This window comes from Balaenoptera ricei, chromosome 3 (genome assembly GCF_028023285.1).
Source record: "Balaenoptera ricei isolate mBalRic1 chromosome 3, mBalRic1.hap2, whole genome shotgun sequence".
In the NCBI taxonomy this organism is placed as follows: domain Eukaryota; kingdom Metazoa; phylum Chordata; class Mammalia; order Artiodactyla; family Balaenopteridae; genus Balaenoptera; species Balaenoptera ricei.
This window is the reverse complement of record NC_082641.1, coordinates 47,070,202-47,093,401: the sequence shown is the minus strand read 5'-3', so window position 1 is coordinate 47,093,401 and position 23,200 is coordinate 47,070,202. Positions and strand designations below refer to the sequence as shown.

Below are 23,200 nucleotides of genomic sequence, written 5' to 3'. Positions count from 1 at the left end.
CAGGGATGAGAATAATTGTAATAGCAGCAGTAGATACCATTTATTGAATTCTTACCATGTGCTTAGTATTTAATGTGGAGTTTTTGCTCCTAGAACTTACAACAGCTGTAGGAGATAGGTTCTATTATTATCATAGTAAAGACACTGAGGTTTAGATACTACTGAAGTTCTCACAACTGATGATGGTATTGTGGCTAAGGGCTTAGAAATACCAGAATTCTCTGCTGTTGCATCCTCCATACAGTTTAGGTTTCAGGCAGAGATGCCTAACTGTCCTCAAAGCCCAGATGCAAATCTTTGGCTCTGGTTGGTTTCTTGTCACCCACATGACACATGGACTTGAGAAGTGCTTTCTAGCAAGAGAGATGGCACATCTTGACTCTAGTTACCAGCCAGTCCTGGAGGAAGGAAGATTAAGAGAGAGCGCAGCATGTCCCCGTATCACACTGAGTCCCTTCCCTAGAGAACTTGACCCAATGCCTTGTAATCTGATGCATCAAATTCACAAACTTTTCTTCCCTTGTGTGTGAACATGTGTGTGTTGTTTGTATGTAGGTGTAGTGTGTATGTAATGTAGTGTGTATGTATGAGTACGTCCTGTGTGTTTGTGAGGTGTTTATGTGTGTGTGGGTGTATGTGAGCTGTGTATATGCGAGTGTGTTCTTTGTGTCTGTGAGGTGAGTGTGTATGTGTGAGGTATGTATATGTGTGCCTATGGTATGTGTGATATGTGTGTGTATGTGTGTTGTGTATGCATGTGTGTGAATTGAGTGTGTGGTTCAACTATTGTGTGTGGTGTAAGGGAGGTAGGATTGTAGAAAGGAAAGGCAAGAGTAGTGATTTGACAAAGGGACATAGCTGAGAGTTACCTTTTACTGGAATAGTTATAACTGAAAGTGCTCGAGACTTGAACTTTGGAGTCTTGGGGTCAAGTCCTACCCAGCTCTGTAACTAACTATTTAATATTTGAAAGCAGCTTAGCCGGTTTGATTTTAGTTTTCTCATCTCTGGAAGAAAAAGACTTTTAACTTAAATGCTATGTGGGTTAAGTGAGTAATTTTAGGTTGAAGTTGCTGATAAACTGGAAAATGCTACATAAATGTAAGGTATTGCCTATTTGTATTAGTAGTGGTGTTATTTTTCCAACATGTTTTATGTTGAAATTCCAGAACAACAACAAAACATGCAAGGGATTGTAATAAGAAATTTATTACTATGTGCTTCTATCTTCAAGGAATTTTTAAAGTTAATCTTCATCGATAATACATGGTATGTTGTATCAAAAAGAAGAAAGACTTATGCTGTTATAATTCCATGTCTAGTGAATGTCTAGGATATTAAACACTTGACAATGTTAATTCATGGAATAATAAAGCCCATTTTAACTAGGAGCTTTGGTCTAAGATATAGAGCAGCAAACTCTACCATAATAGAAGAATTTAGCATTGACTTTTTCAGATCCTTATTTTTTAGATATATGAGAATGGATGAAAATGATATGGAACATAGCCATTCCTCAAATAGTTAAGCATAGAATTACCATGCGATCCAGCAATTCTGCTCCTATGTATATACCCCAAAGAATTGAAAACATATGTTCTCACAAAAACTAGTAAATGAATGTTCATAGCAGCATCATTCATAATAACCTAAAAGAAACTCTCCAAATGTTCACTAACTGATGAATGGATAAATAAGTGTGGTATATCCATACAATGGAATATTATTTGACAATAAAAAGTTATTCAGTACTAATTCATGCTATTACATGGATGAATCTTGAAAACATGCTAAGTGAAAGAAGCCAGAACAGTATATTACATGATTCCATTCATATGAAAGCTTCATAATAAACAAATCTATAGAGACAGAAAATATATTATTACTTAAGGCTGGGGTGGGGGAGGGGCATGAGGGATTGGAGGTTGATGGCTAAGGGGTGAGAGATTTCTTTTGTGGGGTAATGAAAATATTTTAAAATTATGGTTGGGTGTACAACCCTGTGAATATACTAAAGCCATTGAATTGTATACTTTAAATGGATGAATTGTGTGGTATTTGAATTATATGTTGACAAAACTGTTAAAAAATATAGAACAATTTTCCTAAGAAGCGAACCCTGCCCATTTATTGTACCAATAGCTCTGGGAGGAGCCCATCCTGACCTTCCTTGTTACAAATCCATGAACACAGACAGGATAGGAGGCAGTTACACTAACAAGGCATTCCAGACCACAAAGTCTGCCTGTAAGCTGATGCCTTTATCAAGGGTGAATGTCCAGCAGTAGGGAATAGATGAGCAGCCCTCAGCTTTTTAATATCCAGCCGTATGTTCTACAAGCAGCAGACACTGAGGAATGCTGTGTGAAGAGTCATTCTCTTTTCTCCTCCTGTCCTCTCTCTTCTCACCCTGTCCTCTCTCTTCTCACCCTACCCTTCCTCCTTCTCCTTTCACCTCTCTCTCCCTCCCTCTCCTCTCTATTTTTTCCCCATAAATTGCTCTTGTGACTCATTCATTTAGAGTTATAGTTGAGTGTACATTTGAAGTAACTGTTTTCTTTGCTTCCGTGGTTTTGAAGTACTTTCTTGGACAAGATTCGGGAAAGTACAGAGTTAGAGTGAATCTTCTGTGGCCAAATTGCTAATAGGAAGTCTTTCAGGTATGAATGCCCTCTTTCTTTGCTCTTTCTGTGACTTCTAACTGCATCTCCAACCCTCCAGAGTAGTATGTTCTGCTTCTAGTCTTACGTTTCCACCCCATTCCACTTCCACATACAAATATCACATTCACCCTGGTTTCAGATGATCTCTCAGGAGTAAAATGTATACTCCTATTACATTCTCACATATAATTACTGCCTTTTTAAAACCTTTTTTTTGCTTAACATTTAATTAAAGAATAGTCAGCTCAATATGCAGCTACGTGAATCTAGCCAATAGATGTATTTTATTAGCTTCAATTTTGAAAGGGGGGATAATATCTTTCACTTATAAAAACCGATATTTCTATGAAGTGTCTTTTTTTGCATTGAAATGTTTCTGGAATGTGACAGTTCAGTTCTAATAACTGTGATTAAATATCCATGATTTTGTTTTGAATAAGCACAGCCAGATAAGTGGTGTTTATGTACCTTGCAACACTATTTAAGATTGCTTCCTCAGCACGGAAATAATCACTGGCTTACCAAATAAGAGAATTCAGGATCTCTTGTGTGTCAGTTCCACGTTAACTGCATTTATAGCTCTGACAGTTTCCATGATGGAATTTGTAAAAAAGAAATGAGCATACAATCAGATCTGAATTGGTGTATTTAAATGAGTGTTTCCTGATCTCCAGTTAATGGAAGTGTTGAGATTTAAAGAATGGTTTAGGAGTCAAGGTTTTATAATTGCTCTTCTGGGGAAAAAAATGGGTAGAGAGTAAAGTCCTGAAGGCTCTACTATCAGACAAATACACAATCATAAGGAAGTTAAAAAGCCACAGTGAAATGTACACATCCTAATTACGTTAACTTTGATATCTATTTTAAATAGATACCAGTATTAGCTGTAAGAGTTTCATATGTTTTGCAGGAGGGAGTTCTCTTAGTGTACTGAGTGTACTTATCACTGTTGTAAGCTTATACCCTGAGCTTACAACACAAACATTTTGTGCAAACCAAGAATCCAGGCTGGGATGTGTCAGTACTTATGTGGCCTGTCAGTGGAGATGCGCAGAATGGAAAATACGGAGAATTGGAAAGTCTTCTAGGGTTCATTTTTTTCAGTGGTTTTCAAAGTTAATAGCCAACTCTTATAAAGAATGAGTGGTCTGAGGCAGTGACTAACTCTATACCCACGATGTTCTAAAACGATTGGTTCACAGACTCTGTGAAGCAGAGAAGCAGATTCTGAGAAAGAGAATTTTGGGACCACCACCTATGGAAGGGGAGGGAAGAAAGCAGATCTGGAGAAGAGGGAGAAGGAAAAGTTGTTCTGCAGTGCAGTCTCAAAAAAGGCCTCAGCAGACCCAGCAGAGAGTATGGAAGCTGGGATGGGCCTTCAGAGTTGTCCTGAACGACTCCTGAGCTGGGCCTTTATACCCTCTTGTTTACTTGATATTAGATCCTTGGACAAGGTGGCCCTCGTTAGCTGACACAATTCACAAAGAGGGCTGACAACTGAGAGCCCTTCCTACACCTAGGGAAGTGAGTCATTCATTCCTGAAGGGGTTATCATGACAGCATCCACTAGGAATTGTGAGTTATTTTAGAACCAGCAGGCACTGGGAAATGCCTTGTGGATAGACTCCTTGCTTCTTTCATTTCTTTGTTTCCTTCTTTCTCTCCCCCCACCCAGTGTTTTTCCAAAAATAAAGGACTAGGCTGTGAGTTATCATATGGAAGGAAAAGAAATAATCATTTTTATGAGTCCAACTAATCTTTTAATGTCAAGACATGGATTAGTTATTATTGAACTCAACAATCATAAGTGTTTTCCATGGAAAGCTTAGCTCCATATATCTGATGACCCAAGTACCCCTTGTGACAGTTCCTATCTATGTGATGCTAGCATCCTGACAGCCAGATGGAATGTCAGGAGGAAGGTCCAGATAAAATTATTTTTTTCCTTTGTACTGAAGAAAAAAAGAAAGCATATTTATTGAGCGTCCCCTAAATGTGACATCAAAGATTTTTCTTATCTGGATTAGAAGTTGATAACAAATGAAACAGTACATTGATTTGAAAAGCTTTGTTCTCATTTTAACCACAATTTTTTATAAAATAAAAATTTACTAACCAATGTATAAAAATAGCATTTAATAAAACCTACGGCATATTTATTTGGGCTGCATTGTTGTTTGGACTATCTACGTTTATTTTTTGGACTTTTTTACCTATTGCATTGTTTTGAAGCACCACAAAATAGCAAATGGTGGAGAAGCTGGTAAATGGATATGCAAAATCAGTATATTGAATTGGCAACAGAATGATATTGTTTATTATGTGCTGATTTTTTTAGCAAGGCGTTACAATAAGACAACCTTACCATCAAACATAGCATAGAAACTACTAGCTGGAAAACTTCTTAGGTCTTTAAAGTTGTTTTCAATGCTATTTGCTTTCAAGGCACTTAGAAGTGTCACCTAAATGGCCCTTAAGAATGGATATTGGCTAAAGGCTGTGAAGTCTTTTAAGATTTTCATGAATTTTTTTTTTTTTTTAAAGATCACTCCTCAGTCAATTCAGGAGGATTGTAATTGCTGGCTATACAGCACAGTGCAGATTCAGCCCTTGAAGACACACAAAGATAACTCAAGGAACTGATTTCTGCATCTTCAGCCACCTTATTCCATTAACTCTTAGAATTAATTCCCTCCAGACATAATTTGTATCAAGCAAAAGAATAGGAGTGGGGACTTCCCTAGCGGTCCAGTGGTTAAGAATTTGCCTTCCAAAGCAGGGGGTGCAGGTTTGATCCCTGGTCAGGGAGCTAAGATCCCACATGCCTCACAGCCAACAAAACCAAAACATAAAAAAAAAAACCAGAAGCAATATTGTAACAAATTCAATAAAAACTTTAAAAAATGGTCCACATCAAAAAAAAAAAAATTAAGAGAAAAAAGAATAGGATAATTAGAACAGCCTCTGAGGCTTTTTGGTGACTGAAAAAGTGATTGCTTTATCAACAACCTTAAGTGTTAGATTTACCAAAAGGAAAAAGTGTCTTAAATTGAACCATTCTTCTAATCCGTGCATCTTAGTTCTGAAAACATGTGAGTAAATATCATGTTGTTGAATCTAATTTGAAAAAGTGAGGGAAGGAAAGTACTGGATTTTTTCCCTCTTAGAAATTACATGTTGTTTGCAGTGTTAGGTTGACTGTATTTTTCTTGTAAAACCTCCTGTACGTCAAGAACGAATTCAAACTAAGAATAGAACTACCGTACGACCCAGCAATTCCACTACTGGGCATATACCCTGAGAAAACGATAATTCAAAAAGAGTCATGTACTACAATGTTCATTGCAGCTCTGTTTACAATAGCCAGGGCATGGAAGCAAACTAAGTGTCCATCAACAGATAAATGGATAAAGAAGATGTGGCACATATATACAATGGAATATTACTCAGCCATAAAAAGAAACAAAATTGAGTTATTTGTAGTGAGGTGGCTGGACCTAGAGTCTGTCATACAGAGTGAAGTAAGTCAGAAAGAGAAAAACAAATACCGTATGCTAACACATATATATGGAATCTAAAAAAAAAAAAAAAAAAGATCATGAAGAACCTAGGGGCAAGATGGGAATAAAGATGCAGACCTACTAGAGAATGGACTTGAGGACACAGGGAGGGGGAAGGGTAAGCTGGGACAAAGTGAGAGAGTGTCATGGACATATATACACTACCAAATGTAAAATAGATAGCTAGTGGGAGGCAGCCGTATAGCACAGGGAGATCAGCTCGGTGCTTTGTGACCACCTAGAGGGGTGGGATAGGGAGGGTGGGAGGGAGGGAGACGCAAGAGGGAAGAGATATGGAGACATATGTATATGTATAACTGATTCACTTTGTTATAAAGCAGAAACTAACACACCATTGTAAAGCAATTATACGCCAATAATGATGTTAAAAAAAAAAAGAACGAATTCAAAGTAGTTTGTTTAGACCTGATTCACTTTGTTGTACAGCAGAAACTAACACAACATTGTAAAGCAATTATGCTCCAATTAAAAAAAAAAAGAATTGATGCTCTTCCTCAACTTGTAGGCAAAAGTCTAAGCAGTTCTTTAAAAGAAACTCTGTAGCATAAACTATCAACATTTTCTAATCTAATGGTCAACTTTGTTTCTCAAAGTGGTGGTTTTCAATGATTATTTTATATAAGAATAGAACTATGTTTTTCTTCAATTATGCAATAAACATTTCCTGACAGATGCCAAGCAAGTGGCACCCATGTGCCATTTCTGGTATCAACACTATAAAATGCCCAAACTTTAGTAAAGGCCTCATTTTTGTTATTTCCAAACTGCCTTCCTCCATCTTCATGAAGGTATTACTCCTGATTCAGGAATAGGTCTATCCATACTTGTCTTTTGGTATCCTGTCTCAATTCTGCAATCTCCTCTTTGGCCGTTACACTCTTGAATCATTTCAAAATCCTGCCTCCCAAGGTAATCTGTCTCGCTTTTCTAATCTTCTAACTTCCCATTACTCATCATTTCAATTCCTTCTACTGGCTCCCAATTGCTTTGCTAGCCAATTTTGAATTACTTATCCTTATCTCGAAGGCCATTCACCACTCTGCCCCTGCTGACGTCTTTTTCTTTATCACTGCTGAGTCCTCCCTTTGCCCACACTTCTACATGCAAATGCATTTCCAGAGCATGAGAATGCTTTGGATTTATATAATGCTTTTGCCTTGAAGAGCTTTAATCTTTTCCTCATATCTTCTTAGAGAAGAAGGTAATTGAGCTGTGGTTTAAAATTCATGAATGCATATGGCAGTAAAATTCTGTATTTTGTGTACCACTTATTCTGTACTGACATCTCTAGTCTTTGGCCTCCCATGTAGCATTCACCGATTGCTATCTAAAGGCCATCTTTAGGTAGCTGCCCTATTATCAGGCTGTGGCAAGCTCTACAGTGGCAAACAATTATTCTTAATAAGTCATAGAACCACAGAATTTAAGTTAGAGACAGGGATTTCCCTACATACAAGAATCCAAATTCCCGTTCAGCTTAGAAATCCCTCTCAGAACATTCCTGATGCCTAAAATGGTCTTTTCAGGAGGGAAAGCCAACTTACAAGGACGAGCTCTTTCCTTGTTGCTCACGACTCATTTTGAGAAAAGTATTCTTTGTGCTGAAGAAGTCTGGTTTCCTACCACCTCCTGTTGGGTATCGCATGTCACTTGAGAGACACGAAATAATTCTAACGATCTCTCTTTGCCTTGAAGATACAACCGAGCACAGCCACCATCTCCTCCGTTAAATGAATCTGTTTGGGGTTAGATGTCCAAGTTGCTTCAATAATTCCTCTCGTGGCAGACTTTTTTTTATTTGGCTGCGCTGGGTCTTAGTCACGGCATGCAGGATCTTCAGTTGCAGCATGCAGACTCTTAGTGTGGCATGCATGCAGGATTTAGTTCCCTGACCAGGGATTGAACCCGGGCCCCCTGCATTGGGAATGCAGAGTCTTAACCACTGGACCACCAGGGAAGTCCCTTGTGGCAGACTTTTTGAGAAATTCCACGCTGTTGCCTCATCTCTTATATAGCAGACTTCACAATCAGGCTTGCTGTCAGTGTCAGGCCTAATGTTGCTGTCACTTACTATTCCAGTCATTAATATTGAAGGCAGTTTTTTATAACCTTAAAATAAATGAATAATTAATCATCCTCTTTGTCCTTTAATGAATTTGAAAGCTCATATTCATACTGTTTTGGTTACTGAAGTAACCTAGGCTCAAAGAGTATTTAAAATTGTCATGTCATGGTTCTGACAACATAGGGATAACATGTAGTCGTGTTTGAGACTGACTTGGAAAAAGACTCTGGTTTTTTTTTTAATCTGATATTTTGAAGAATTATTGAGATGTCACTGAACAGCATTTTTAGAATTTTCACATTGCTCACACATGAGCACTTTGGGAATTGTTCAGTGAATATGTCTCCTGAGCACTTTGTTCCTTGACATTATCAAAATCTTGGAATTTATTTTTCTCCCTATCTTGTGATGCCTGGGTAGAACTGGGACATCACTATCACATTTAGAAATTCATTTCTTTTCTTTGTTCTTCCCCATGAAAATGCTCTATTCCAGTTGGAAAATAAAATAGATTAGGTTTATGTGTTTTACTCTTTTAGGGGTTCTGGAATCCTCTAAGTATCCAATGAGATCTAGCAACACTCTCTTGGAAACTATATGTATACTCATAATCACACGGAGAATTTGCCTTTAATTTTAGGGGTACAGGTGCCAGTGGGATCATATACATGTTACCATTACAAGGTACTGATTCCAGGTTAAAAATCACTGATTTGGTTGTACCTCATTTTACATATATCTCTTCCTGAAAAGATATATAAAAATAAAATTGTATTAACAAGTTATGTGTTTAGTAGTTCCATTCAGTAACCTTTTAAGGCAAATTATTTCCTAAATTGATTTTAATTCAAATCTTTATAGAATATTGGGTTTCTTAATGTGAGCACATTTGTATAATCTTATGCTTCAGCCTTTTTCTTCTGAATGCTTTCTTAAAATATGTTCATGATTAAAAGGATTAAAAATACTTTTTCGGGCTTCCCTGGTGGCGCAGTGGTTGAGAATCTGCCTGCTAATGCAGGGGACACGGGTTCGAGCCCTGGTCTGGGAAGATCCCACATGCCGCGGAGCGACTAGGCCCGTGAGCCACAATTACTGAGCCTGCGCGTCTGGAGCCTATGCTCCGCAACAAGAGAGGCCGCGACAGTGAGAGGCCCGTGCACCGCGATGAAGAGTGGCCCCCGCTTGCCGCAACTGGAGAAAGCCCTCGCACAGAAACGAAGACCCAACACAGCCAAAAATAAATAAATAAATAAATAATTAAAAAAAAATACTTTTTCTCTGTAAACCCTCACCTCTGACCTTCTGCAGTCTTATTTGCAGTTATCGCCGGCACAAATAATTGATACGGTAGAAGATACATCTTAAGACAAATTTTAATTCTTTAAAGTGTGTCACAATACCTGCATATTTTACAGGTATATTTATACAGGTATAGGTGTATTTGAAATCACTGTTTTCCTTATTTTTTAAAAAAATTTAGATTCCCCAACTTCAAAAATAAGATTTATAAATGTATATTTACAAATAACGTACAAGGAAAGGACAGGAAATAACAACATGACTCATACGTGTATTCAGCATATCTAAATTCATAGTTTTAAATATAATAATCCTATTCTTATTAGGTATAGATAAAGATTTGATCAGTGTTTTTATAATATTAACCTTAGTTTACCAATATTAACCTATAAATTATTACACAAAAATGATCTGTAACACCAGCTCTATTGTAACAGTCTTTTGTCATGCATGATTTATATAATTTGCTGAACCTGATGAAAACTTCCATCTCGGCCTGAAGGCTGTGGAGATGCTGAGCTGTGTGCAATCTGTAGGAAGGGCTATGGGGCTGACCAAGTACAACAGACGTGTGGAATATATCGTTTACAAGTTTTATCTCTTTTGGTAAGAAACGTACAAAGCCCATCACAGTGTTAATCCTAACTTATATATGCTTGTGAATATTTAACCAGAGGATTGTCAAAATCATTGCTATACATTGAGAACATAAACTTTGGTTTTATGTGTAACGATTTTTAAAATATACTTCGGGAGAACTATGCATTTACATCCAGCACTTGTAAGGCAAATTAAATTCAGAATGTATTATGAGGAATATAATATTTTTATTTCAGTGCAATCAAGAAAAGGGGGCAATCTTTTCATCTTAATTAATTTATTTTTAGCTTGGCAATAGGAGTAAGCCTATTATATTCCTGGGTGACCACCAGAATCAGTCCCTAAAAATGCTGAATATCACCATTTGGTGTTTAACAAATAGATTCATATTCATTGTATTGTTTAGTCATAGTGTAAAGGAAGTTACCTCTTCATATCTCAGGGTGACTTTTGTGGTTGACAAGGGGTGGGTCCAGATTGTATGGCACCTGAGCCTTTATACAACTCCGGGAGCCCACTTTAACACAAATACAACATTAAGTAACAACTGAATACTTTAGACTAAAAAAGGAAATCATGACAAATTACAAATTTAATAAAGCTGACAAATTCCACAGGCGTCAAAAAATCTATAAAATTATGATTTGGGGGGTGCTTTATAGTTTTTGGCTGGGTATTCTCTGATTGTCTCTTCACATGACCATGATTCTATAATGTTTTCTATGTAGAGAATGATAGGACAATGCAATTGTGGGACAGCTAGCAGTAACCTAAGGATACAGGGAAGAAACTAAGAGCCACCAAATAATCTCACCAAACCTGAACTAAATGCATCTCTAGTTCAACTTTTAATTAGCCAGATCTCAAAAAGGTCCACAGTCACTCCAGTGCCACCCAAGCTAAGGGGAAGCATCAGTGCATAGAAAAAAATCAGTGAGTAGACATTTTTAATGACTACAGTTAAAATATCTTACTTTTGCAAAATTCCCAAATCATCTGAATATGTCAACCCAGTATTTCCAGTGCCTTGGAAAGAGGCCTGAAACTTTGCCCTTCATGATAAACCCTCTTCTTTGGTGGGCAGGAAAATATCTAGACCACAGCAAATTGCCTAAGGAAACAAAGAAGTTGGCCTTACAGTTATACAAAAGTAGTTCTATTTTTCCTAGAGTTTAGCCACCATTTCTCAGATATTTCAATGAAGTTCTTTTCATGCATTCTCCTCTAGAAGTTTTTTTTTTTTTTTTAATTTATTTATTTATTTATTTTTGGCTGTGTTGGGTCTTTCGTTTCTGTGCGAGGGGTTCCTCTAGTTGCGGCGAGCGGGGGCCACTCTTCATCGCGGTGCGCGGGCCTCTCACTATCACGGACTCTCTTGTTGCAGAGCACGGGCTCCAGAGCGCAGGCTCAGTAGTTGTGGCTCACGGGCCCAGTTGCTCCGCGGCATGTGGGATCCTCCCAGACCAGGGCTCGAACCTGCGTCCCCTGCTCTGGCAGGCAGATTCCCAACCACTACGCCATCAAGGAAGCCCTCCTCTAGAAGTTTTTAATTTCACAACTTATACTACTTTAATTCACCTCACTCATTTAATAGCATAATCTTTTGAAGGGGAAAAATAGCTGGGCTCCACTAAGCTTTAAATGTGCATTTGTTTCCCAGTATTATGACCTGCATAGAAAGAAGTAATACCTTTATGTGAAATGTTCCCCTTGGTTTATTTTAAAACGCCAAATGGTATTATGTGATAATAGGATGTAAACCTAATTCAGAGAGTAGAAAATGCTATTTATGATCTGGACTGTCCTTTAGGTTTTTTACTATAGTCCTCAAGAAGCTGAGAATTCACCATTGTCTGATTAAAACACACACACACACACACACACACGTACATAAGAAATACAAATGCTATAAGCATACATATTGACGGACAGGGTAATTCATCTGAAAAACCTGAAATAAATGCTGATGAGAACCTCTGGACTAAGTTTCAGTGTAAACAAGTGGGTTATTTAAATTCTCTGTCAATATAGAAACTTCAAGTGAACAAGGCAGCCTGACTGTAGGACCATAATTCAGAAATAATCTGTAAGGCAAAATATAGAGGCACTAATTTTGTTGCATTTGCAGCCCACATACTGTAACACTGGGTTTATTCCTGTTATCCTGGCTAAAGATGAGTCAGGGACCTCTAATATAGCCATTCCGAAAAGATAGTAATTGATTCAGAATGTGAGACTGAGAGAAATCCTAGAAGTTTGACCTTCAGATCAGTTTAATTGTAGATCAGTAATACATTACTTAGACCAATGCAGTATCCCAAATCCCCACAGTCGGCTGCAAGATAATATTATACCTCAAATAATTTGTTTGAGAGCAGTCAATATAGATAACTTTGTCTTGATGATAATTTGCTGATTCAGGGAACAAACATGCAACATCCAGCCCTGATGTAGATATAGCTCAGGCCAGCCCCATAGAATATGGTCACCTGGCGTTCCCGTTTTCCTATAAATGTCCTATTGGAAGAATAGCTCTTAATGTTCAGTGAAACAAAAGCTTGTTCTAAATTCCCTAGACTTTGCTTCATGAATGATTATACCTATCTTGGCATGAAATCCTTTCCCTCTTGGAGCTAATAACATTGATATATCTTCTAGAGATGCTAAGCATCATCAGATCATCAGTATTATGGGGAGAAGAGGGTGGGCAAACTCTGGTCTATGGCTTTGTGTGTTATTAGTGAATTATGGTTTGTTAGAGTGATATGTCATGATTAAATAGTCGCATGTTAGGAAAACTTTGATCCAATAAAGAAAACCACCAAAATTTTACCAAATGTAAAATAGATAGCTAGTGGGAAGCAGCCGCATAGCACAGGGAGATCAGCTCGGTGCTTTGTGACCACCTAGAGGGGTGGGATAGGGAGGGTGGGAGGGGAGACACAAGAGGGAGGAGGTATGGGGATATATGTGTATGTATAGCTGATTCACTTGTTATAAAGCAGAAACTAACACAGCATTGTAAAGCAATTATACTTCAATAAAGATGTTAAAAAAAATAAAGAATTTGCTACATCTGGATACAAATTATAGAGATGTTTTGGTAGCATCCTCACTTGCTTTCGTACAATGTATCAGAATAGCATGAAGAGATGTAAATGTAAATTGATGCTAAGTTGCATGGTGTATATGAAAAGAGTTCCTTTTAGCAATATGCTACCCCAGCAGTCCATTTTAAATCACATTAATTTTTCTTTACAAAATTATTTTAAAAACTCCATTGAGATAAAACCATATACAATATACTGCACGTATTTAAAGCATACAGTGTGACAAATTTTGATGTATATATACGTCTGTGAGAAAATTACTAAAATCAATACAACAAACCTAGCTATTACCCCTAAAAGTTTCCTCTTGCCCCTTTGTTATCCCTGCCTCCTGCCCTTTGCTAGAAACCCCACCAACCCAGCTGATGGATGGTCAGCTGAAGACTGGAGGGGAGCCATTGGGGATGTCGAAATTCTCTGCCTGGGGGCCCCCCTGCCGCTCTGCTCAGCAAACTCCACCTGCCCTGACCTCCCCAAGTTCCCAGCTCCATCGCCTCGATTTAACCAATTTGCTAACAAGCATTGATGTTGCTCCTAACTTGTCGACATTGTTCACTTGTTTATTTCCTTAGTATTAATTTGTAGACAAGTTGCTAGATCAAAAATAATGTCCATTTAGTATTACAATAGTTCTAACCAAATTAGCCTCCAGAAATCTGTCCTTTTTTTCCATCGATATATTACTGTCTCCTTTCAAAAACCCTCTCCAACCTTTAGCATTTTTTTTATCTTTGGGATCTTTGCCAAAAAGATCAACATAAATGAATACCTCTGTTATTTTAATTGTCATTTCTTTAATTATTAGTTCGATTTCAACTTGTTTTTCACCCTTCTGAAAAGGGGAGGAAGGGGGATTCTTTGCCTATGTACTTTGCCTAGTTTTATTATATATTGGCATGTTCATCTTATTTTCTAATTTGTAACAAATCTTCTTCAAGGTTCCTTTTTCCCCCTTGGATAATCTTGTCACATCGTAAAGGAATCTTGTTATATTTTTTATTAAAATAAAATTGAGTTTATAGAGAAGTTGGAGAGGGTTTGATGTCTGAATATGGTATGCCTACAGGGGTGTGGAGGGAAGAGGGATTCAGAAGGAACCTAAGGGAACTTTTAGGAATGATGGAAGTGTTCATTACCCTGCTTGTGGTTATGTTTTCATGGGGATATGCATATGGCAAAACTTGTCAACCTGTACACTTTAAATATGTGCAGCTCATTGTATCTCAGTTGCAGCTCAATAAAGCTGTTATTTTAAAAAGTGACACCAAGCATTCTACCCAAAATAAGAATCGAGTTTGAAAATAAGAATTGAGTTTGATCAGAATATTTTTGTGTGTCATCTTGGTTAGATTTCTTCTGTCACAGTTACAGTGGCTTTCTAAAATAAATGGGGAAGCCAAAGAAAGTCACTTTCACCTTCAAGATTAAAAAAAACTGAACCAATAAAATAAGTGGTTCTGAATCAGACTCAGTCTAAAAAAAACCCTGAATAAAAACGACTTCTGGGTGGCATTACATGGGAATCATAGTCTATAAATCTCTGGGAATGAAGAAGAGAAAGCAAGAGAGAGGTACAGGATGGCTTTAAGCCTCATCCATGTAGTTAAAGAATGATAATGGCCTTATAATAAATTTTTAGAGCTTTTTCAGTATTGAGAAAGAGGCAGACTTTAAAATCTTTCCTTTTAGTACAAGAAGTGACTATTTAATGATTCCAAAAAGCAGTATGAGCTTGAGTTGCACCCATACTTATCAGGCAGGATTTATGGAGTCGAAGGTCACTGGAGAGTACAAGAGAAGAACAGGTTACTAGGAAAGGGTTCCAAGTAATATCCACAGGGCTGTGAGTCAGCCAGGGCTTAACAGTTTGTCCCAGTGGGGCAGCAGGCTGAGTTTTCATAGGAACAGACTGAGAGTCTTGTGCATCGGCTCAGCTATGCAGTACAAAGGCAAGACTTTTATCAATTTTCATGAAATGACTTGAAAGTTTCCATGCCATAAGAATGAGATAAACTTTGAATTAACAACTTAAAGTTTCATGATTAGGGGAAAGAGGAGAAAGAGAAAGTGGAGAAAGAGGCAGTAAAGAAAAAAATGATGCAGTTGAAAGATAGTGGGAAAAACTCTGCTGTTGGAGTCTGAAGGGCAGGGTTCAAGTCCCAACTTTGATATTTATCAGCTGTGAAACACAGAAAAATTATTTAGCTTTTCAGAACCTCAGTTTTCTCCAATCGGTAAATTTGTAATAAAAACATACACACCTTTTAAAGTTATGGTAAAAATGTCTTGATGCAAGTGTAAGTATTTTTCAAAATATAATTCTACCTTCCAACAATGTTTTTGGTTCCAGATGCACTCTGATTTTAAGTCTACAATTGTTTTCCTTCCTCAATCAGCATCCTCCATTGTGAGATCAAAGCTATTCTTTAAAGCTGAGGTGTTAATGTTTAAAAATAAAACCAAAAAAATCTGTTACATCAAATTCAGTAACTTTGGACAACAATAAAAAGAAACTTTGATGTGTAATCCCTATCCCACCACATACTCATTATATTTTTAAAATTTGAGGGGTGAAAGGAGAAGGTAATGGGAGCAAGCAGATGGGCACGTGATAGCAGAGTGAATATTGTAAAATAAAACTAGATTTTATTGCTGTCGTCTTAGATGTGTAGATCTGAGCAGGTCTCTGTCATAGGATCCTATTATAGCTCTACCTGTGCTCTGCCCATTGACTTTTTATACCAGGATGCCTTGAAGCCACCTCAAACACAGCATGTTCAATTTGGAACTCATTATTTTCTCCCCAGTGTTCAAGCTAGAAGCCTTCAGGCCACCCTTGACTCTTCTCTCTTCTGAAATCTCTCCTCTGCCCCATATGGATCAGTCTCCACATCCTGTCAATTCCACCTTCTAAATGTCTTTTCTGCTCTTATCACTTGTGCTTCTGTTGCCACTGCCTGAGTTTAGGTTATAGGCTTCTCAGTGTTTGGTCTCCTCTCTCGCCCAGTGGATCCATCCCCCAAATTGTCACCACCAAGAACTATCATTCTAAAATACAAACTATCTTTCCAGAACTCAAGACTCTCTCTCCTCTATAGGAATTTAACTTTAGGGTGTATTCAGATAAATGAGCCAAGATATCTGTTGAAAATATGTTCACCTCAATATTGTTTATAATAGGAAAAAGGGAAAGAACCCCAAAGAGGGGACCAGTTATACCAATGGTTCTTCCAATAGACTATAAAATAACATTAAAATGGTGCTATAAATCTGTAATGAATATTTTGAAAAATCATTAATGTTAATTATAAAAATCAAATTACTGAAAAAAGTTCATAAAATTGTAGAGAATATATTTTACTATAAAGAGAGATTTCTGGTGGTAGAATTCAGCAGGAATTTTTCTGGTCCCACTTCCCCCAAAACCAAAAGCAAAATGAAACTAAAACAGAACAAAAACCCCCCTATGTGGCTCTTTATAAAAAGTAATACTTTTGGTAAGAATTTCAGTGACCATCCCAACTCCCACAACTCAGCACAGCAAATGTGAAATGCCATAAAACAAATTCACTAATGCCTTCAAAGTTATGAAAACCAGGGGCTTTGAGACATCCTGTATCTTCCCCATTTTTTTCACAAAAAATTTTTGTACAGTCTCTCACATAAAATACCACGTGGTGTCCTCAATACACTATGGTTTACTCCACCTATTCATAACTGTGTTTTCTATTTATATTTCTTTAAAAAATAACTATGTTCATGTGTATGTTTGAAGGCCAAAGAAAAATAATGCTGTAAAGATTGGGGGAGAGAGGAAGGGGCAGACAAACCGTGTTGTTTCCTTGTTTGGTTCTATATTTGTCTCTCAACTAAGGCCCCTGATAGGAGTTAGTTATCCTCAAACACTTATATTGGCTGATTCATTGTTTCTTAAATGGCATTTATAATCAATTTTTCAAAACGGTAGTGGGATCTGGTGTTGCATTTAGCCTTGCTCTGTCAGAAGGCTTTGAGACTAAGGCGCCCGTGGGCACGTGTGCATGCGCGCGCATGCGCGCGCGCACACACACACACACACACACACACACACACACTGTAGCTTTGCAATTTGCGTATGTTTTGACACTGGTGGGACTATTCATTGTTTTTACAGAAATGCCGTTATTAAATTCTATGTAGTGTGGTATGTTAAAGGTTTGTTTTTCATTTTTTAATAATCAGTTGCCTCATAGCATATATCTTAATCATTGTCAAGGAAAAAACTGATTAAACTTTAATCTCTTCTCAAATCACTTCACTTTCTATTGATATGATGTTTTCCATCTGCCCCTCTCCACACCCCCATTTCTCTTTTATATTATGAAATATAATAGAGATGAGTAATGACATTAAGTAGTATCAACTATTTATTGGTGTAAATATCTACACACAAAGATTAATGGAGAATTCTGAAAAAGACAGCTAAATAGTTAATAGTGGCACTTTTGCTATTTCCATGGTGACTTACTATATATGAAAGATAGGTCTTTCAAATGTATAGAAGAATAGGATTGTAAAATACTCCATGGTAAATAGTCTTTAGTGCTTTGAACATAAATATTGATTTTTTTCCTGTTATAGATAGCTGTATGTATTATATATATTACTCAAACTTTATTAGTTTTGCTTTAGAATTTTAAAAATTATCAATGTATGTTAAAATCTTTTTGACCAAAATCAAAAGTAAAGTAATTATCTCAATAGTAAAAAAAGCCAAACAAACAACAGCAAAAACCTCTTTTTTTAAGGGGATATGGTGAGATGAGAGGGATTGTGATTAAGAAAATAGGCTGTGGGGTGTGATCAGTCTGGGCTCAAACCCACTTTCTAGAATTAACCAGCTGGATAACTTTAGGCAACTCACCTAAACTATTAAAGCTCTTGTTTCCTCCTCTGCAAAGTGACAATAGTAATAGGACATAATTGATCATGTCATTATGAGATAAAATGAGGTAATGCCAGGTAAATTGATTGACAGTGTGCTTGGTACTCAAAAGGTATTGATATTTTAAAATAATTTTTAATATTTCTAAGAGCCATTATTTATAGATAGTAAAAATTATGCCTTTTGCTTGCATTGTACTTTACAGTTCACAAAGTACCATCACAAACATGATCTCATTTTATCTTCACCATAAACATGACATAGAGAAACTCTAAATGAATCTCAGGAAAGATCAATGACTCATCAAAGTTCTACAACAGGACTAGGACAAAGTACTTCCTGTGAAGGTCATACGGAAACTAATTGATATATCTATATCTATATCTAATCTATACCTATATCTATAGCTGCCTCCTAGATTATAGGTAGGCATATTTAGTATAGGCAGCAGTTGTATTTCTGTATGTTCATTTCTGGCGTTGGATGCTATTCCTTTTATAAAAGTTGTGACCTTGCCACTCATGGAACAGATGGCATTGCTTGATTAAAGTCAGGCCATATTTAGAACATTTCTAAAAAGCCTTTCTCATTTGGATAAACATTTCTGCCCACTGAAATGGTTTCTTTTCATCAACTGAGCAAACCACATCATGGACTGTGTTCTCCTAAGACCTCTCTGCCGTCCATTCTCAGGAGGGCAAGTGTTGAGCTTATATTCTCAGAAGTGAACTTTTCATACTCTCCAGAAGAGAATGTCAAAGCTTCTTTGACAGAGGTGAGGTCTGTGAACGTGCACACTTGTTCATTAATTAAGCAAATTATCTGTCCTCATGGAAATAAGACTTTGAACAATTTGTCATCTTCTGAAGCAAGTAATAAAAGAGTATCAACTCTTACACATGAAAGACAAGGAAAGTAGTGGGGGAAAAGACTAAGAGAAGAAGACTGTGCATTTTACATAATGCTACTTAAATTTACCTAAAATATACAATAGGCTAAACATGTACTGTATGTATATGTATGTAATAGATGGATAGATATAGCTATATCCATACTCCAAAGACCAAGATTTATATATTATTAAGGCAATTAAATATAGAATTTGTTTTAAACAAAAAAGCCAAATAAGACATTTCTGCTAAGTTTTTAAATTTTATTTTAAGCAAAACACTACATTATAGCCATTATTATATAGGGTAATGTTATTTACAGACAAAATTAATTTTTTAGTTTGCATTGAAACAGATATGTGTGGAGTCAGGAAAAGATAAGTCAAACCGGTCAAAGAGAGTAATATCAAGAGGGCATTCGGGTGCAGCAGTCAGGCCAACTCAGATTTCCGTCTGGACTCTGCCACGGAACAGCAAAACTTCCTCAGTCAAATTACTTAATCTCTTTAAGCTGGATATCCTCATCTGATGAATGAGGACCCCGACGCCTAACCCATAGGATAGCTTTGAGGATTAAAGGACATGCACAATTCACACAGCTTATCCATCTATGTCTACTTGTATTAGTTAGCTAGGACTGCTGTAACAAAATACCACAGATGGGATTGTTCAAACAACAGAAATTTATTGTCTCATTATTCTGGAAGCAAGAAGTCTGAGATCAAGGTGTTGGCAGGTTTGGTTCCTTCTGAGGGCTGTGAGGGGAGATCTCTTCCAGGCCCCTCTTTATCTGGTAGATGGTGTTCTCCCTGTGCTTTTGTCTTTCCTCTGTACCTCGTTCTGTGTCCAAATTTTTCTTTTTCATAAGGACACAAGTCATAATGGATTAGGGCCCACCATCCTCCAGTATGACCTCATCTTAACTAATTACATCTGCAACAACCCTAATTCCAAATAAGGTCACATTCTAAGGTACCAGAGGGAGAGGACTCCAGCATCTGAATTTCAACCCATTACACTGTTCAAAGGTTACTGTTTCAGAGAGATCTTGCTTGACCATCTTTTCTAAAAATGCTTCTAGCCCTTCCCAACACACTCATACTCTTGCCCTACATAAAATGTATAACTGTATAAAAGTAAATTATATAATTATTTTCTTATTTTTTCTCTCTCTCTCACACTAGCCTGGGACCTAGACCTTACCTGTTTAATAAATCATTCTGTCTTGGGACACAGTATGTGCCTGGTACAAAATAGTCCCTCAATAAATATTTGTGAAAACAAAGGTAAACTTTCTGGCTCAAGATCAGGACTCAATAAATGATAAGCGCTATAACTAAAACATAGGGTCATTTTCCATCCAAATTGGTAGTCACTAGCCACATGTGAAATAAACTAAATTTTTAATTTTGTTTTAATAGATTTAAATTTAAATAGCCACTTGTGTCTAGTGGTCATTGTATAATGGACAGTGCAGATATAGAACATCTTCATTATTGCAGAGCATCATATGGGACATCGCCGGACATGGAGAGAGAACTATGGATGCATAGATGAGGGTATCAGAGAAAATGCAGAACTGAGCCGGTGCTGCCTGACAGAATCTGACCACACTGCCCTGCGTTGTAGCTCTCTCCTGTCACTGAATAGCTCCTCTTTTCTTTTTTCTTCCTTATGGTACAGGTATATTGCAAACATTATTTTCTTCAGTTATTAAATCAAAGTATATAACTTGAAGTTTTAAAAAGCTCTAAAAGGATTGTCTTGAGAATCGCATTAACATCATTGCTGTGGATTGTGCCACAGCAATTTTTACTTTTAATTCCTTTCCTCTTTGCTATTCAGATGAGTAAGAGGTAAGTGTAGATAATTAACCTACAGACTCTGGCTTATGAAACTTACAAATGGCTCTTTGAGAGACAAAATCTTTAAGGACACAGAACAGAGCTATTTCTTTGCTTAACAAGCAAATGGATGCAGGTACAGGTGCGGCTAGCCAGGAGCCAGCAGGTGTCTGTGTGTGGGCTCACTTCTTCCCGCAGCCCCAGGAAGTATGCAGGTTTTCACCACCCTTGTTCAGCCTCTGCTATGAATAACAATCTGGACCAAAAAGTTTTGTGAAAACTCTTTTGGCTTCATATAAAAGTCTGTCTGATACTTCAGGTCAGTAGCACACCTTCAAATACATTTCTGAATCCCAGACTATATTCCTTAAGGATGGATTCAGTGATGTTGCCTGTTAAAAGGTTGGAGAGAGAGGGAGGGCATAATTAATGAAAAAATGCAAATTAGAAAGTAATAGAAAGCATATTGTTTATATAAAATGCAGTGCCTAGGTAAGAATAAAATATTAAATGTATATGACAATGAACTTAGAATATGCTCCTATTTGGAAAAAAAAATCCTAGATTTTAAAAATAATCTGTTTTTGTCATTTTAATCCTCATTTGAACAGTAGCAAAATATCCACGCCACCTGCTTGGTGACTTTTCTGAAAAGAATAGGTGGTCTCAGCGTATTTCCTACTGTAATGGCATTGATCTGACCAAACTCATCACCATCCAGTTTAATTAATTACTTAATTCATGAGAAACGTTGCTTGCCTCATGAGAAATGTTGCTTGCATTGATCTGACCAAACTCATCACCATCCAGTATAATTAATTACTTAATTCTTGAGAAACGTTGCTTGCCTAAAGTGAGCCAGGCATATTTATCCTTGAGAATGAAAAATACTGCTGGAGGGGCTAGACTCTTAGTACGTAACTGAGTTTTTAATTACCTAAATGTGGTTGTAGAGCAGACTATTCTTAAGCAACTGAACAGGGGAAATGTGAAAAATTAAAGGCAAAGTATAAAACTTTATAATGGGTCTATTGGACTGTTTTTCAAAAGAAGCAGAAGCTTTACAATTTGTGGATTGTAGAACTAAAAAAAAAGCAAAGTTGGAAAATATTTATAAGGAATAATTCTTAAGATGTAGACTAAAGATCTTATTTATGTTTTAGGAACAGGAAGCAATAGAAGCATATACTTCACAGGCTCTCAAAATGTCTCCACTCATCACTGCATTTTGGTATTTTAGTTCACTGCTCATTAAGGTTATTACCTTAATTTATTTAATCAGAATATTTATTCTCATGTTGCAAATGACTTGTGACAAGATTTGGTTCTTAATATGCTTTTACCAATGAAAGCTAAACAAAATAATGCTCATCCTTTCACCATTAAAATACTAATGTTTTTATAGTGTTTTTATCTTAGTTTACAAGTTTCTTTTATAAAAAAGCTTTGTTTCTATGTTCGCAAACTACAGACTTTCAGTTTGTTTAACCAAAATTTATATAATTAAAATCTCCAAATTAAGAAGCTAGTTAAGTCACCCATTTGTTCTGTAACATAACAGCCATTAAATAACAAAATCCATCATTCCCCATTACTGATTTGTTTTGCCCATCTAATTTTCTAATAGAAAATTATTTCTAATAGAAATTATTTATTTGAGTGTTTGAGATACGGAAGCTCATCCCATTGAATACTTCAGAATCCAACTGTGACTTTATAGAATTCAACAAACGTTATTTTAATACAAATTAGGACACTAGCCATTAGTTAAATAAATTACCTTATTTTGGAATGTTCTAAGGAATCTATGACTAATATGGTAGTCTAAGTGATATTTTTAAAGACTGTTGCCAAAATCCCTTTGTTTTCCAACTTAACCTGAAGTGAGACTTTATTTTAAAAGAAAATCTACAAATTAATGTTTCAAAGCTATGAGATACTCCTTCCTCTTGTCTATGGATACAAAAGATGCAGCAATACATTATCCCCATGCTTTTGGCTGTGTTTATTTTTCATTGCTGCATAATGAATTACCACAAACTTAGTAGCTTAAAACAACACCCATTTCCTTCTTTCTTTTTTATAACATCTCACAGTTCTTAGGTCAGAAATCCAGGTTGGCAAGGCTGGGTTATCTGCTCAGAGGCTCACAGGGCTGAAATTAAGGTGCTGGCTAGCTGTTTCTTATCTGGAGCTCAGGGTCACCTTCCAAACTCATTCC

The 23,200-nt window shown here is 36.8% G+C and overlaps 1 protein-coding gene and 1 non-coding gene across 10 annotated transcripts in view; one reads left to right on the top strand and one right to left on the bottom strand.

Annotated features, from left to right (window-relative positions):
* PDE4D (phosphodiesterase 4D) overlaps window positions 1–23,200 on the top strand; it is a 1,113,076-nt gene that overhangs the window by 491,159 nt on the left and 598,717 nt on the right. The window lies entirely within an intron of this gene.
* Window positions 8,129–8,201, bottom strand: TRNAG-CCC (transfer RNA glycine (anticodon CCC)). Its single transcript has one exon. It is a non-coding gene; the product is annotated as a tRNA-Gly (tRNA).